The 19,043-nt window shown below is 34.6% G+C and overlaps 1 protein-coding gene across 2 annotated transcripts in view; it reads right to left on the bottom strand.

Annotated features, from left to right (window-relative positions):
• Nucleotides 1-19,043, bottom strand: part of LOC140164918 (netrin-1-like) — a 183,590-nt gene that overhangs the window by 91,286 nt on the left and 73,261 nt on the right. The gene's annotated exons all lie outside the window — the stretch shown is intronic.

The raw sequence follows: 19,043 nt of genomic DNA, 5'->3' as shown, positions 1-19,043 counted from the left end.
GGTAAAAATGTAGGACTGTGTTTTGGAGCAAATCGTTATTTGAGGGGAACAACTCTTAAAAGACAATAAACCACTACATCTGTACACCAGTACCATAGCCACGACTTTTTTTTTTTCAGGGGGCGGGAGGCAACTTTCATGGGGGGGAGTTGATGAAAGGCAGAGGTAGTTTTAGGTCCTAAAATATGGCAAAATCAGCCTACTTTGGCCACATTCTTTTGAGGGTTTCTCGGTATGCCTTGCAGTTTCGATTGTGTTTACAAGTTGAGTAAACAAGCAAACAAACAAACATATATAGCCTATTTCATTTGAATGTCATGGGCTTGTAAAGTGTAACACAATCAAACTGATCTCAATCCCAAAGGCAAATTTCAAAAAAACCCATTCAACAATTATATCTCAAAACATTGACCTCAAGTTGTGGAGTATGAGTTTTTGTACCCTACACACCCAAAGGTCATTATATTCACATAGAGCCTATTGGGGTTACAGAACTGTGTATTGATAGATGAGCTTGTTCGAGATCCATGTGTAAGAAGATACACAAGTATCACTTTGATGATGAAGCTCAATGAAGTTGTAATAGGCCATCAGGCAATTACTCTATTATGAAAACAGGTGAACTCGACCTACTAGATGAATTGTAAGGTAACACTAGGATGATAGGACAGCAGCTGTTACTATGTCCTACCTATAATGTGACCTTACAAATCAACATGCTGAGGTCATCTACAGCTAGATATGTCATACTAATGCCAGTTGTGTGTGCAAACATGCATGCATGTTTATGTGTACTGATGTGGAATTGTTTGTTTGTTTGTTTGTTTAACCAGTTGGTCTGGGTGTTTGATCACACACTTTGGTCCTGATGGGACCAGGCGCAAGCAGAATGCTTAAGCCAAGCAAGCTTAAAAACATATATAATATGTGATGTGATCAAGTAGAATCTGTCAGAAGTCGGATTTATTGATTTCCAGATATAGCCAAACAAAGACAATAATTTCTTTTGTTGAATATATTGTTTTGGAAATACTTCAACTGTTCTTATCTTTGTAACTAAATGTTCAATTTCAATAGGGTTTCTGCAAAATGTAGCTTTGCAAATGCTTTATACAATCATGTAAAAAACTGAAAATTGAATTATGCTAGACTTAAAGTTCCGGCTGATTTGCTTGATCACACCACAAATTTGATGTCATCATGTTCCTGTGATCATCTTCAAAAATCTTCCAATCATTGCTGCTACAAGTTTCGTAGAACATTTATATATCCTCATACTTGATATAAATTTTCATTTTTCAGACCTAATTTCATCTAAAAACATGTCTCCTAAAGGTCTACCCACTGCCTTCATGTGATCTTTTGACCTAAATTTTCCCCTTGCCACCCCCCCCCCCCCAAACAGATCATCAACAAAATTTGGTTTGCACCTCTACCCATGTTGAAAACCTTCCAAAGCCAATGCTTAATTCTGCAACTCATCATACTCCATGTTTGTGGAATCCATCTTTCCCTACCCTTAATAATAAATTCCAGTTAAAACAACTTGATACAATACTCTCACCATAAACACACCAAAAGTGTTACCAAATACTCAATAAACTTATAATACTGCTATGATCATGTTAATATTGATAAAACAAGGCTCTAAAAATAGCCTGAGTGACAAAGAACAACATAGCAAGATCCTGACATAATTAAACACATCCTTTCTCTTGCATTACAGCTTAGGTACACAAACCTCACTGTGTGAAGATGTTATTCCACAGATACTGTTACCACTGAAGATAGGTAACTGAGATGATGCTGTTCCATGAATTGCTTTCACCCCTTCCACCTTTGAGAAGATTATCTACATAACACCTTCATTTCTACCCAGAGGCATAGCCAGCTTTCTTGGTCAGGGGTGGCAAAATAAAATTTCGAGGGCACAGACAAAAAAAATGCAGTTGCGTCATATATACATAACCGGTTTTGTTTTTTAGAGAGACTGTACATGTTTTGGAGCTTCCAAAAAGGCTTTACTGGGACAATTTTTTTGTATTTTACACAATTTTCGCCATGATTGGGATGAAAGGGGCTTTATTGTGACAATGCGCAGCATGCAAAAATTTTGTATTTTACACTATTTTGGCCCATGATCTGGTTGAATTTTGGTGGAAAAGGGGCTCCTTGCCCTTTTTCTTTTCCTTTGCCCTCCAGATTTTCTCTTCATTTTTTTTTGTCAGGGGTGGCACTCTGCCCCCCCCCCCCTCTGTTGGCTACGCTGTTTCTTCCTGTACTTTTGATTAATATGCATCTGATATTTACTGACAAGAAAATCAGTCAATTTGACAGTCCACTTCTGGAAGAGAGATGCCTTTTTTACAAATTTACACTGGAAATGCTAAATATGCTGGAATGGATGATATTAAAACTTTCAAACCTAAAGAGACTGCAAGGGAACTTATTTCATACATCAGGCTATATAAAAATATGGCAATCTGAATCCACCCTGTTTACAACAGGGTGTGTAAATATTTTCCGTAAGAGCCGCTGGTATTTTAATGAAACGCTAATATTTGGATAGGCAGGTGGATAGATGGTGGATGATGTGGATGTGTCCGCCGGATGTCCTTGAGATGGACAGTGAGCTAGGAGGATGGTGGAATCAATCATACAGGATAGATGGGAGAAGATGCCATCAATATGGATAAACCACCCAATTGGGTGTATTTTTTACTATTTCAAATATTTTAAAGTAAACTTTGGGATGTTAAATTCCAAATTGTTTATGGGTGCATTTGCGCTGTGCAATAGTGGGCATTAGAAAATATTTGTCACATAGCACTTGTGGGTTAGAAGTAAATATTGGGTGTTTTTACGACACTTTATTTAGTTCAACTTTTCATCATTATGATAAAACATTGTGGCAACACTGTAAATGAGGAGGCAGCTTAATACATTTGGTAATTGATTAATAATTGTCAACACAGTATTATTCAAAATTGACCTTTCCTGGTAAGGATGGTTCAGGTCAGTTTTTGCTTCATAACTTAACAGCTAATTTATCATTTGATTCTAAACAAGCTACACAAAAAGCGGGGTGGTTAAAACAAAGCAACTCCTAGCTATCAAGATGGAAAAAAAGTGGTTGTTCTACAGTCATATTTTTGAACATCTCTAGTTTTGCATGAAATTATTATAAAGTAAATCATGCTAAAGTTTAAAGTGTTGTAAATTGCTCTGTTATAGTACAATAAGTTTGAGGTATCAAAATGCTAATTGAGGTAGTTGAGAGATGTACATGTAAAACACACAAGAAAGGTCTGGGACTAATCTTGGAGCTTCCATTTGGTAGTGGTACTCATTCATTCATTTTTATGTATTTATATGTTTTATGAAATGTAATAAAACTAACTAAATTTAAAGCAAATATTTATGAAGTAGGCTCTGAGGTTAAGGTGAGGTTGGGCACATCAGATATATCAAAAAGCAATGTGAAATTTCTCTCAACCCCCACCAAGAACATAAATCTACAAACACTTTCCAATGTTATCCACACAATGAGCCAACTGATTTAACATTTTTAGCTTTGATTTATAAATTTTCCAGACAGACTGCTAGGTTTATATAGCAGGCAAAGAGGCTTTTTTATTTATTTTTTACTTGAATCTAAATAAAATCTGTACCCTTAATTGCCTAACTAAAGTTCATTCACTGTTTTAATGTGACCTATATCCATATGCATTTAACAACTCAACTCTTGAGAAAGAAGAGTGTATCTTGGATTAAATCAGCATATCTTCTGGTATGCATGTTTAAAATACTTTCTTTTACAACAGGTTGTTCATGCGACCAGGCCCGTATGCAGGATTTTTTTTGCGGGGGTGCTGATTTTGAAAAAGTGGACCCTTTTTCCAAGGGGGGGGGGGGCAATTATGTAAAAAGTGGACTTTTCTTCAAAATTTGGACCTTTTTGGCCAAAAAGCGTAAAAACCCGATTTTTTTTTGCTCGCTACCCTCGCAAATTGTCATATTTTGGGACTTTGTGTATACTTTTGCACATGGGGGGGGGGGTGCGGTCGCACTCCCTGTGTACGGGCCTGCATGTGACAAATGATTGTGATCTTTCTCAATCTCACAAAACAAGTTGATTTGAGGTGAAAGGATAGTGAAATCAGCAATTAGTTGTATTCGCTAATCAGAAAATCATCAAAATCGGGTTGAAAATTTTTTATAAAGATAATAGGTGTGCTATCATCATGATCACACCCTGCAAGTGATAACACTGGAACCAACCTAATATGGGGGTAAATGTCACATTTTGGTATATGTTTGTAGGATTTCTTCCATATGAAAATAAATACCTCATGACCATTTTAATGACTTATTTGTCACTTTTAATCTAGTCCTACAATATTTTTGCATCACTGATAGTGCATTGAACTTTAATAAAAGGGGTATTTCATGATCCACAGCCTCGAAACCCCCCCCCCCTCCAATTTTCTCAAAAAAAGTTTAGACCACAGGAAATTACAACACAGCACAGTGGACTATGGTGTACTCTAATACACAAAATCTTGCATAACTTGCAAACACAAAATCTGAATCAACTGGAAGTTTGGGAATAAGATTTTTTTATGGATATCTACTGACAAATTTCATAAAAAGGATGCTGGGATCATAAAATACTCCTTTAAAAGCATAGTGTCACAAAAGTAATCAAAAATTTATTACTGTAATTAATATCTATTCGGAATAAAAAGCTTGATATCTCTCTCTTCCTCTCTCTCTTTCTCTCTCTCTCTCTCTCTCTCTCTCTCTTTCTCTCCCCCATCTCACTCTGCCCATCTCTCTCTTTTTCCTCAGAAGAGCCCAGCACCATTGGGCTATTCCAGTTTAAACCCACACTACCCCTGTGGAAGATTTTGGAAATATCTTCCACAAGGGGAATATGAATTTCAAATAGAATGGAACATATTAGGCAGCTCCATATGAATGCCATACACCCTCTGAGAAAGATTCAACCTGAATCTTTCACAGAGGGAGTATAAGTTTCAAATAGAGTTGGAATGTGCTAATTCTATTTAAAATTCGTACTCCCTCTGAGGCAGGTATTTCCAAAATCTTCCACAGGGTTAGTGTGGATTTTAAATGGAATAGCCCATTATGAGAGGAGTAAATGGAAAAAGCCACAGCTGGTAATAGATAAAACGTCCCAGAGAGGCAAATAATTAGGTCAGTTATATGCTGCTTTGATTCACAAAGCCTAGAAGTCGGGCAGATTTTCAATTTCAATTTACTTCTTATATCTCTTTGTATTTGATGTGTTAAATTTCGGATTCGAAATTGGGCTAAATTTCTTATAATAAACCACCGAATGATTTGAAACACAAATCGATTATATTAAAATTGAATTTAACACATTGGACATCTACAGTTTGCTTTAGCGTAACAATAATGTGCATTTCAAAAAATATCTGATCATGAAGTAGCTCCTTTTTAATCAAAATTGTTGCAAATGTCGCAGCATGAAGAATATAAATGAGCAGAAAATGTGTTGCCATTGATTAAGGCAGCTGAGATTTCATCTCCAACTGAACAACTACAAGGAAGACACTTTATTGCAAAATTGATTTCATTCTTTTCATCAGAGAGGTTTTTTTAAAACCAAAATGAGTTTTAGATATAGAAGGAAGACTCCACACATAAATGAGCAATGTGGAAATGCGTCTTTTTATCGTTTCTAATTGAATAGTATTGTATTAATGATTATTCAAATCAGTGGTGGGTGCAATATGCAGAAATATGCATTTATTTGTGTCAAATTATACTCTAAAAGAATTAATTTTCACACTGCTAATTTTTTGTGCTTTGCATATTTCTTTGCTTGTTTTTAAATTTGTGATTTTAAAAGAGCATTTCGTGATCCACAGCATCATCCCCACTATACTCAAAAAAGTTGAGATTTTTATATCACTGGAAACCTCTGGCTACATAATGTTTATGTACAAAAATTTCTTGCAGATTTGTTTAGCAAAGATATCGTGAAATTTGAATTTCATTCTGGTGTACCAGAACGAAATTACAACACATTGTCTATGGAGCAGTGTAATACACATAATCATGCATAACTCGCGAACGCAAAATCGGAATCAACTGAAATTTTGGGAATAAGCTTTTTTCGTGGATACGAGAACTTGTAATCCTTGACTGTCTGATATCGCTGAAATACTGAAAAATGTCATAAAAAGAGGATACTAGGATCACAAAATACTCCTTTAAGTGGCTACACATAAAAGAACATATTTGCATATTTTTATTTTTGCCGTACATGTACTTGTTTGGGGATGCTAAAAATTATGAAAATTAATGTCCTCAAAAATATCCGCTGCTATAGCAGTACGGTTTTGAATTTTATTGAGTCCGCAACTTACGCAATACTCGCAATATGATGTCAGCAAATTCTACTTTTGAAAGGCATTTTACTCTTTATAATTTATTCCCTTAGAAAGATTACACTTTAAAAAATAAATAAATAAATAGCAGCCTGAATGGTCAGTGCCCCCTAAAATTGTAATCTAGCAATGCAAAGAAAATCTGTTTTTTATGTTCAAAGCAATTGAAAAATAAGAGAAAAGAGAAATAGAAAGATGGCACTATAAGATAGATATGTCACTATATATACACGGGAGCAGGTGCTTGCGAGATAGGCCAAGTTGATAAGAAGATAAAAATCAGGAGGATTGCGAATCTATTTGACACTTACAATATCTATCTTTGTTTAATAAGTTCAGAAACCACAAAAAGATATAAGCAAAGTCAAGTAATTAAGGATGCATAATGACTTAATTTATTTTACTGAAATAAATAATTTACTGAAATTATGGACAGAAATGGGGGGAAATGATTGCACCATGCGGTAATTTTTTAATATATGATACGATCATGTGATGATTGCAAAGGTGGGCCGCCAGAAATTTTTTTTTTACAAAAATGCTAATTAAAGAAGATAATCTTTGATATATGCTACTATATTTACATATGCTATATATTTTGCTTTGACAACTTTATCGAGTATATTCTGTTTGAAGATGTATAACTGTCTGAAAAATGTCAAAGTACTTCCAAATAAGTAAAGAAACTAAGCCAAAGAAAGAATTGAAATTATAAAAGCAGTGACTAAAAAAAAAAAAAGATTAGGCCTAAATAACACCCACTATTTACCCTGTGCCAACTTATTCACCGTTAGTACTTTGAGAAAATTTAACTTTGAATTTGAGCTCATTTCCAGCACCTTTGTTCCGTGAATCATTTAGCGCTTGAGTCACTGGACAGTTCTTATTTCTTGTGACACAGAAATGTCAGTTAATACTTGAATTTCCCATAAGTAAGTGACATTCATTTAACACTAGAAGTGTTATTAAACTGGAGCAATTGAAAGTGAATTTACTGTTATTTGTGAAGCTAAGCAGAGGTTTTGAAGCACTAAAAATATTTTAAATGACTCCTTATACAAAATATCTTGAAATTTCGATGTTTGTTTGTGTGTACATTTGTAACAAAAATCTTGGCCAAGAGGCATAAGTTAGCTATACTTTAAATATTTTCACTGCTTAAAAATGCTTATTTAGCATTTATATTAGCAATATTGATTAAAGGGAGCAAAAAATATACAGCCAATAAAAAAATCAGTTTCAACTGTATTTCCATAGCAACAAGAACATAAACAAACTCATGATCCACCAAATCACCTCATGTCCACACCCTGTTAGTTCACCTAAACCAAGCATTGAAATAATTTTAAGATTATTTGTCATCAACACTGTCCAGAATGGATTAACTAGATTATGTGGGATTTGTAAGCTTCCAGGACTGGTCATTATTTGTCATAATGAAACCCATGTGTATTCACCCCTTGAGAACTGATGTCTTTCTTACAGTAATTCTGATTGGTTATCCACACAATATATTCATATAAGTGACCAATTGAAGTGCAGCTTCTAAACCAATTTGTCATCAACATTGTCCAGCAATCATCATAGATTAAGTGGGATTTGTAACCTCAATCTTCTTCAGCCCTATACTACACTCCCGACTACACTAGTGCTGATTGGCTCAATAAATCCCAATAATCTTTGTGTAACCAATCAGCAGGTAGTACTCATGGGGTTGAGGGTTTGTTTTGATAATGCCCAGTATTTTAGTCCTATTTTCTGTTGATTGTTGTAATCCCAAAGCAATGATTTATGGAGAAACAATTAGTGATAAAGTTGTCATTGCAGTGACCAAGAATACACACTGACAGCGAAACATCCCACATTTAGGCAAGTGGGATGACATGAGCCAGATTTGTCCAGTTTCAGCCATTTAACTAAATAAAAATCCCTTGAAAAAGGGATGCGTCTGGTCCAGAGCGGAGATTGGATGCGTTGTGGACATGGAAACAGACTTGAAAAATCAGAAATCAAATACTAGTATGTATTGGCATAACTAAAAAACTGCAGTGTACTTTATAATATTAATACATAGGAATGAATTAGGTAAGCCAATACATCATTTATATTTCCATAGGTCTTGCAGTTCTTGAAATTGAAATTATACCCTTTATATCAAGCCTTGTGAATTTGTGCTCTACTTTATGGAACCCATGCCATTCCTCTTGTGTGTCAGCTTTTCATATTTTATCAACTATTTTAGTGATGCAGCCATTTTACTCTCTGCCCTGAATAGTCTATGGAGGTAATGGCATTAATTTTGTGTGTTCTATAACCTCACTTTTTGATAAGTTTATAAGGATTCAACCCAAAAACACACTTTTTATTTTTCTAATTTGTTCCCAGCATGTTGCTAGTATTCAGGTATTCAATTCTTTGGTTCCATAATCAGTGCTCATCCTTAAGGCCAAACAAAAAAGTTGTTGTGTTGCCCTCAACCGTCCTACCCTAAATCCTGAAAAATCAGGGTCGCATTTTTTTTTTTTTTTTTTGAATGATGATTTTTACAGATTTGGTCAAAAAATCAATGTTTTTCACTTAAAATTAATATTTTATTGAAAGACTAGTCTTTAATTGATGTCTAACAGGTATCCAGAAGTCAAAATTGACAAATGTCCCCTAATTGAAGAAGCATTATTTAATATTTGAGGGGATTTTTAAAAACTGAAGGTTTAAAAAAAAAAAAATCCGACCGTCCGACCGTCCGACCCAACTTTCCCATTTTCCCACTTGAGGGCAACACAACAATTTTTTTTTTTGGCCTAATGGTCCTACACCTCAATGGTTTAAATACTTTGCATGCTAGCCATAGGCTTCAACATAAAGAGTCAAAATTTTGAGATAATTTTTTCAAAATATCAAGAGGTATCTCAAGAACCACTGAACCAATACTAGGCTTATTTGTACTCATTTTAATGCATTTTTCATGCTGATTCCAAATATGGTCATGAAAAAGTACAATTCTGAAATTTTTGAATTTTTAAAAAAATTGTGAAACTTTTCGTCTGCAGTTGACACCTGCGCTGAGAGGGTTAAGAAACCAAGGTGTGAAAGATGATGAAGACTGGACTCTCTTAGCAATTCAATTATATCATAAAGAAAATTGTCTGAATGATTAAAACTTGGAAGGGGTGCAAATTTAGACAAATTGAATCAACTCATACTAGTTACAAGTACATTATAGCAGTCCGCAAGGTTATTGAATAAGCGGCTAACATCGCCAATGCCCTCAACACATTGTTAAGCATAAAATTGGCTTTTAAAAGAAAAAGGGAAGAAAAAACCTACTGGCCTTTGTGTGACCACTGACTCAATTGCTAATTCCAAACTCACCCCACTTGAGGTTGATACAGAAAATCCATTACACCTAATTGGACATGATGGGTGGACTACCGCCTTAAGACAGTCTTAATACAGACCTAATAGTGTTAAGATGAAGAGAAGTAGCTTGGATAAAATGCTTAAGATGGTGAGCAAATAAGGTGTAGAGATGGAGATACTTTAATGCTTTATGTGCGTGCACGGGAGGGTTTGTGGACTTACGGCGGCCATGTTTGTTGTCTGCCTCAAATTATAATGGCTATTCTCAAGAACCACTGAACCAATACTAGGCATGTTTGTACTCATCTGAATGCATTTTGCATGGAGATATCAAAAACTGTCATGAAAATGCAATTTTACGAAATTATTTGCATATTGTGTTAAATTTCATTAATGTTGTTATGTACGGAGAGTTCCTTATGTACATATAAGGTTAAATTGGTTCTAGAAGTATCACTTCAGTTGAGTTAACAATGTTTGAGGCTGGTTGAGGTTTGAAGGGGGAATTCAGCCTAGGTTGAAAGTTGTGTCAAGTATATTTAACACAACTATAGTGGGTCTCCAACTCCTACATAGACCCTTCAGGACATTTGCCATAGTTCATATACATCAAGTAGGTCCTTCAAAATAATGTTCTTGATGGGGATAGAGAACCAAAGAGAAGCCCATTCAAACTTTAAGAGCTCTTACTGCTGTTTGTAAAAAATATTTTGGATACATACAAGACCTTGTTAACAAGTTACCACACAATAGTGAATATTCTCAGTCATCCAGTCATTGAAATCACAAAGTAATCTTTTTACCCGAAGTTACTTTTACATCTTGCTACATGCACTGCTTCTGATACCATCAAGCAACTGACCGCCGGACCATCAAGAAGATCCCTAGCCATCTTCTAGTATCACAAGACCAGCCCAGCGGGTCAGTTGCCTGCTAAAGTCTGATGGTATCAGATGCAAAGTAGCAAGTTGTAAAAGTAAGTTCCAGTAAAAGATGTATTCAAAACTTTGTGAAGTTCAAGAAGAATTTCTTGATGATTGTTTGTTCTTGAGAAACATCAACATTAAGTATTAACACTAAACTATAGGTTCCTCTAAGATTTGAGGCAGAAACCTTGTTCTTGAGAAACATCAACATTAAGTATTAACACTAAACTATAGGTTCCTCTAAGATTTGCTATCAACATTATGATTACAAAAATTGGATGTTGAACTCAATGTCTTAAACAAAATATTTCCATTTTCTCTAGAATGTGGATGTATCAGATGAAATAATATTTCCCAAAATTGTACTTTATTAAAAGTGGCAATCAGACTGCCAAAATTGCAAAATTGTGACACAAGACCTCCGAGTGAACACTGGACAGATATCTAGTCCAGTACTTATCATTTTGATGCAGTCTGTATATGAGTTGGGAAAACTCTTGAAGTTTAAAATAAAAATGAGTAATCTTTTGAGGGATGTCCTTCTTCCTGTCCTGCCCCTTCCAGGTGCGTTCCAATATCTGTGATGCAGCATATATAACATTCAAGAAATATGTGCAGTGTTTGCATACTTTACTAAAGCATACATTATCAAGTAACTTCCAAACTAGAGAGAAAGTGTTAACAAAATAGATACACCCTTAGATCACAAGCGAGATATTAGCTCTCAAATACTAGTTGAATTTGCACAGTGATTTGATCAAGTAGCAACTACATAAATATACTAACAGCTTCTTCAAATTAGTTCTTGGTCACTGGATTGTTAGCTAAAAGTATTATTAGCTGGAATATAACACACTGATGAGAAATATAAGCTGAGAAATATCAGTAACAGCTATTGCAATTCATCTTTCTCCCACTTCTGAACATCCTGAAAAAATACATCCTTTCTTAAAACATCTCTGATTGGTTAATTATGCAAAATACTCAGCTGATTGACCAATTAAAATACAGCTTCTAGATTTATAAGCTCAATACCCTTCAGCTGTACAACTGAGTCTTACAACATTGCTGATTGGCTCAATAAATTATAGCCTTTTTGTTGGGAATCAGCAAGTATTCATTGGGCTAAAAATGAAATTCTTTCCAATGACTTACATTTTATCCAAACCGAACTCTATTTTAAGTTAGTGCCCTTTTTTCAAACATTACATTCAATTATTTCATTTAAACATAAAATCTCCAGTTTACTTTGAAAAGTTCTATTAGCATATGTTTGATTTCCTTTATACTTTTTTCCTTTCTTATCAATATGAGTAAAATACCACTTTGCTCCCAGCAACCTACGCAGACCAGATATATTGATAACCATACCGATAAATGAAAATAATCAACTCAATCAAATGAGGCTGTAACTGTTGATTAACGACTCTTTCAAAACTAGCAATTAACTGATTTTTCATTACGTTTCACACAATTCAATTTGGATAAAAGTTAAGCTTCATTCACACATTTTTCTAATCCGTCCAACCCTTTCCTGATTTTTATCTGTACTTTTTATTTATTTTTCTTTCTTTATTCTTTCTATTTTTCTTAAAAGTACATTGCCATAAAGTTCAACTTAGCAATTTCTTTTTTCAAAAATTGCAATCACACCAAAACTGGAAATCCATTTCTTTCATTGATTTGCGACAAAGAAAACTTGCTTTCGGAAATAGAAAATTAGTATTTTGACCATTTAGTGTACTGATAGCAATCATCGATCATCACTGTTTAGTTGTCTGCTGGATCAAGAACTTTAACACAATGGATTTTTCATAAGATACAAGTTTGATTCCATTAGTTCAATAAAAAATGCCAGAGAATAATAGAAATGATAACAAATGATTCAATTTAGACAATGATTGTAAGCGTGAAACCACAACGACCATACCCTAGTCTACTTGTCGGAAGGTATTTGAGTATTTTTTACCAGGTCAATAAAAAAAGGATGCGCATGGATGGTCCATTCAATCGCCACGACAACTGTTTGTCCGCAACGGAATCCATCAGCGGCTGGCACGTGGCGACTGATTGTCCGACATCATTGTCGAAACAATAAAGAGAAGTGCTTCACAGTTTACAAGCGCATACAAAACAGTTTCACCTCACCTTAAGTGATATAAAATTGAGTCGATCAGTTGTGGAGTTTAGTCAATTTAAAAGTAATAATGGAGAAGAAGAGTCTCAGCTACAAAGGAGGGCAAGACCTTTCAAAACAAAATTGTTCTCGTTGCATTCATTACAGTGTAACCACTAGCCCTAAATTGTGTTATGGTTAATACACATTTAATTTGTTACTTACACAGAGTTGCTTAAGCAGCGTAACGTTACGCAGATGAATTATTTATTTAACAAATCGTGCATGTTGTTTAGCAATGGATAAAGAAAATCTTAAAAAATGTATCTTTTCCTTTTCTTTAAATTATTAAAATGTCCTATTTAAGTTAAAAGTTAATATATAAGGGCAGAAAATTTTGAAATGAGTATAAACAAGACTAGTATAGAATTTCAGGTTGTGAGAAAAACTTTGGGTTTTCCCCCGCTTTTAAACAATTCTCAATAATTTGCTTACTTCCTTACAAGCACAAGCACTAAAAAAAAATCTGGAAAACTCATTGAAAGCAAATGTATCAAATTGGAAGCAAAGACTAACATTAGTACACAATTACTGTTACCTGAAGCTCATTTGAAAAGCTAATGCAGCAAACACCTATTCCCAACTAACACAAGAACATTCACTCTTACATCTTCACCCTTTAATTTACTCTCATTGAAATTTCTCTTGATATCATCAGGCAATTCCACTTGCAATCCATACACCCCCTATGGAAGGCATGACCTTAATCTTCCACACAGGGGGTGTAGATTTCAAATGAATTCACCCATTCAAGTAACCCATTTTGAAATTCACACTCATTGTATGGAAGATTAAGGTTGTGTCTTCCACAGGGGGTGTATGGTTTTCAACTGGAATATCCCATTTGGAATATCCCACTTACAATAAAAAGTTTTTTGTTCCTGATTCATGAATTAGAGCAGAAGTTCTTAGAACATAATGGTACAAAGTTGCTACTTACAGCTAGACAGATTCCCCCCTTTTTTTCTTAATTTTATTTTATCTGTCTTTATTGTCTTACTCCCTGCCAGGGTGAAGCATATTAAGGCCGCCTCCTTCTTCATTATTTAATATATATAATTGGCCGCTGAGACACAAAGAGAGAGTTATCATGGGGACTTTAGTTGAGATTGCCCGAGTACCGACTGTGAACTCAGGTAGGACAGTGGTAAAGCACTGGACCGGTAATCCAGCGTCCGGGTTCAATCCCGCTGAGTCCTGATTTTTCTCTCTCAATATTTTCATATGCCAGTTTGCTCGAGCCCCAATCACGCCATTTAAATTATAATTTCTCGGGCTTGCATCGTTTATTTCCGATCCTCGCATATATTAATTTGTGTTTCGCATTGTCTTACGCCCTGCCAGGGTGAAGCATATAGGCCGCCCCCTTCTTCATTCATATAATTGGCCGCTGAGACACAATGAGAGAGTTATCATGGGGACTTTAGTTGAGATTGCCCGAGTACCGACTGTGAACTCAGGAAGGACAGTGGTAAAGCACTGGACTGGTAATCCAGCGTCCGGGGTTCAATCCCCGCTGAGTCCTGATTTTTTCTCTCTCAATATTTTCATATGCCAGTTTGCTCGAGCCCCAATCACGCCATTTAAATTATAATTTATCGGCTTGCATCGTTTATTTCCGATCCTCGCATATATTAATTTGTGTTTCGCATTGTCTTACGCCCTGCCAGGGTGAAGCATATAGGCCGCCTCCTTCTTCATTATTTTATTTTATCTAATTAGTAATATATTCAAGAGGAATTCAGGAAATTAGTTGAAACAACTGTTGATAAAGTATGAACACTGTGAATTCTTCAAAGTTACTACTAACTTTCATGACTTTGTGTATTTGTTATAAAATATGCAGTTCTGATGCCTTCCAATAGAACGAAAATATCAATAGAACATAATACCTATAGATTTATATCTTCCGCTTGTGTTAGTATTACGAAGGTCACCGGTTCAAATCCAGCCAGATGCACTGTTGTGGTTTTTTTCTCAATGTTTATGTGCGCTGGCTGCTCTGGGGAATGATTGAAATTTGTTCATTGTGAATTCTTGTTATTAAAAACTGATATTTTTGTCAAATATTCACCCCGGATATTCACTGTTTAAAGCATTTTCAACACTTAAAAATGTTAGTATTTTATCAGTGTGAAAATGCAATGTAAAGTCATTGAGAACCACATATTCCATTATATATGTTACATGCATGGTTCTTCAAAAAAATCTGTCAAAATCTTCAAGGCAATGCCACCTTTTCATTTTGGCTGACACTTATAACACTACTGACTGCCTATCAAATCCAGCCTTGGTTCTATTATCATAATTATCAGATAAATGATTGAATTTATTAAACATTTGATGATTTTCTTCTTACATTTGTGGTCACTCTAAAGTATAAATGGTAAATTATTTATAAGCTTACAATTACAACTTTGTAGAAGATTAAATCATTTAGTAGATAAGTAATGCTCTATGAACTGACCCTGACTTTATCAAAAAAGGATTTGAAAGAACTTCATTAAAATCAAGTTTTCTTTTGAAATGTTTATAACATGGATTAAATGGTAGCATTTGAATTGACTTTTTAGATCAAATTGTTATATTCGGAGTAATAACCTTCCATGAATAAGAGAAATGTAAAACTTATATCAAATTATTGTATCAAATTATTTGTATGAGTTGGTATTAAGTACAGATTAGGACAAAAGTCACAGAATCATTTCTTTTGACAATAAAGTGACAATAGTTTGAAATAATTAAAGAGCTCACAGAAATTTGAGTAGTGGAATAACACATTTTTGTACCAAGAATATACCACTCATTATTCCGGTTCATGCAAACTATAGACCAGATAACTTGGGAGTGGATCCTGGCTAGGATTGGATTTTGTGAACTTTGTTGGATCGAAATTCAGGAGCAGTATACACGGTGCACTTGTTCCCCCAAAACAAGTTTACCAGCAGAAATTCCCCATAAACAAGATTTTACACAAAATGTTGCCCTCAAAACCAAGTTTGCAAAAGGGTATTTTTTGGACACAATTCATAAAACCCTTGAAAAACTGGCCCTGTTGGCCAGTTTTTTGAACTATTCTTTTCAATAACTTAATATTTTTTTAGTCACGCATGTGTGTATCTCAACTGACCGTCCCAGACAAAGTGCGCTTCAGTCTTGTTAGTTTCACAGGTAAGAAGTGGTTTACCTGGGATGGGTTGTTCAAGTAATGCACTTTTGCCTTTACACTATTTTTAAAGTAATATTGCAAAAATTCAAATTCATGACTTTTAACAAAAATATATCATCCCTTCTTTCTGCCATACATTCCATGTTCTAGCTACAAGTGGCAAAATCAACGCACAAGGTGTTGACAAGCGCCATACAACTCTGTAGAAGGTTACACTAGCCTTGGATTGGTTTGAATTTGTTGCGTTGTTGTTAAAACATCCTACTAGGCCTTTGTTTGCATCATTATATCAATAGTACACCTCAACACCTACCAGGTTCATTTCACATCTGTTGGTGTACGCCTCATTTCACAAACCCTACAATTTCACCAGGTATTGGTTTATCTGTCAGGTATAAATTGTGATATTGTAGTCAAGGGAATGTTCAAAACACCAGGGCTGTAGCAAGCGGGGAGGCCGTGGATGCCATGGCTGCCCCACTTTTTGAGAAATTTGTTATGTTTTTCTTTATATCTTTATTTCAATTTGGGCATAGGCCTATATTTGTAATTTGGCTGCCCCACATTTGCGATGGCCGCCCCACATTTTTCAACCTTGCTACGGCCCTGCGAAACACTGACATATAACTCAAAATATGCTTCAAAATCACAGGCTAAACAATTGGAATTTAAAAAAATCCTTTTAAAATATGATATTTGTAATTTCATAAAATAAGCATGGGGATATCTAATAGTAATAGGAAATGCACAAAATTCTCTTCTTATAGGCCTAATATGTATTTTGTTCCTTTGATTTACTTATTTAAAAAAACAACACTTTCAATGTACAAACTCAGAGCAGTATAAGCACCATCTTCCAATTTTAATTTATGATTTTATTATGATTTTAGAGGTGAATGATTTAACAATTAAGAATAAAACTGGAACACACTCCACCACAATCTCTTGAAAGATGTGCATTAATTTCTTCCTCCACTTTTTTGAAGCTGTAATATCTATTTTGGGGTTAACTTATTGTAGAACAAATGCATATTTTTTGCACGAGCAGAGTATTTAATGCAACACTTCTTCAAAATTAGCTACCCCTTTTATTAATACATTCAGCTTCAATTGAAATTAATCATTTACACAAGAACATTCAATTTCAGCCCAGATCATTTCCAAACACAAAACCCTTTACAATAAACCCAACCAATCCCAGGTGATTCTGATTTTCTCATTAACGCATCCATGTACTCAAACCCACCAGACGTATCGTAACATTATCACAGATCTGATAAAACCTTACACAGACACTTCTTCTACTAAGTTATTAATGGCTAATACATAATACCTAACTCTTTCAAGATGGATATCACAGATGCTACGCTAAAACAAGTATGAAATTTTCATAAAAATTTACTCAAAATTAAATATTCAAAATTGTTACGACCATATCTGAAATTAACTTGCAAAGAATATTAAAATTAATACAAATATGCCCGGTATGCTCAGTAATTCTTAACATCGCTCTTAACTTATCTATTTATGAACCAGTCATTTTAGTGGTAAGGAAATACATCAACCGTAAGCTTTTCAACACCTGATCCACACAACAATCCTATGGGGACAAAGGATTACAATGATAACATAAGGCATTACAGGGCTTATATGTAATCTATGAACTTGTCCTATGGGGTAGTGTGGATATAGCAATTTCAATATTAGTATTGGTTGTCAATGGACTGAAGAAACAAGATTAAAGTAGTTTATTCATGCAAATCTTACAAATATTTTCGTTTTCAAGAAATATGAACAAGTTGGTCTAAAAGTTGTGCCTTTCTCACTAATACTGCCCAAAAAACATGATACAAAAACCACTGAGCTTTAAAACAACATCCCAAGAAGTTAACCCTGCATGACTGGTTCTCAGTATCTTTTTGGCTCCATTTCAAGTCCTATGGCTTATAGAGATTCAAAGGAGAATAATTAAACCAACCATGTGATGCTGCTTGCTATGTGCAGATGTGTGTGGATTTTGTAGTATATTGGTATAACAACAGTATGTGTAATCTGAGCTATCTTAGGTAGATAGCACTATTGAACTTTATAACCACTTTGGAAGTGAAAGCCATTCACTTGAAGTCTGATGCCAAAAATGTATCTTCAAGTTTTAAATATCAACAGCTGTCCTATTTAAACGTAACCAAAGTATTCCCAGAATGAACCTCAAACTATATTTTGTTAAAATGTAATCCCACCACTGTACAATAGACACCTGACATACATGTACTTGAAGAGGAAGCCCCGACAGAGCAGTTCTTCTAGGGTGAACCAAACCTGCCTGGTTATCAAATTAACCAGTGACAATTTGACAGGTGCTAATTAATGAAATAACATTAAAACATCAATAACCCATGTCACTTTTTAATTTGATAGCCAGGCAGGTTTGGTTCACCCCAGAAGAATGGCACTGGCGGAGATTCCTCTCATTTTCTATTTCTTATATTTTAAAAGCACACACAAAATATGTCATGATTTCTACTTTTCAAAAGTATAAACAAATAAAATAAAAGTAATATCATTAAAGCCAGAGCTCCAGACAGACCTGATTTAGCATATATCTAGACACATAGTGCAAAGTGAGTTGCAAAATTTAATTTTCAGTATTTCATATTTTTGTCTTCAAATTGATAATTTAGCACATGTTTTTCTAATAGTTATTCCTTAACAAAATCATAATGAATATCTGTATATGATTTTCTTTCCAACTCATTTCCACATTTAAACATTAATATCAGTCAAATGAATGGCTTTATCCATCGCAAATCCAATGTATCTTTCTAATCATTTCTTTATAGATACGCCCTTCTGCCAACTGAAACTGCTCTGTAACCTCAATTCCTGTTTCATTTCTTTAAAAGTAACCAGCCCCTGATTCATTAAGTGCACCCACTAGCATACTTAAATAGTCTCCAATATACACACAGAGT

This window comes from Amphiura filiformis, chromosome 11 (assembly GCF_039555335.1).
Source record: "Amphiura filiformis chromosome 11, Afil_fr2py, whole genome shotgun sequence".
NCBI lineage: Eukaryota > Metazoa > Echinodermata > Ophiuroidea > Amphilepidida > Amphiuridae > Amphiura > Amphiura filiformis.
This window is presented reverse-complemented; position numbering and strand designations above follow the sequence as displayed.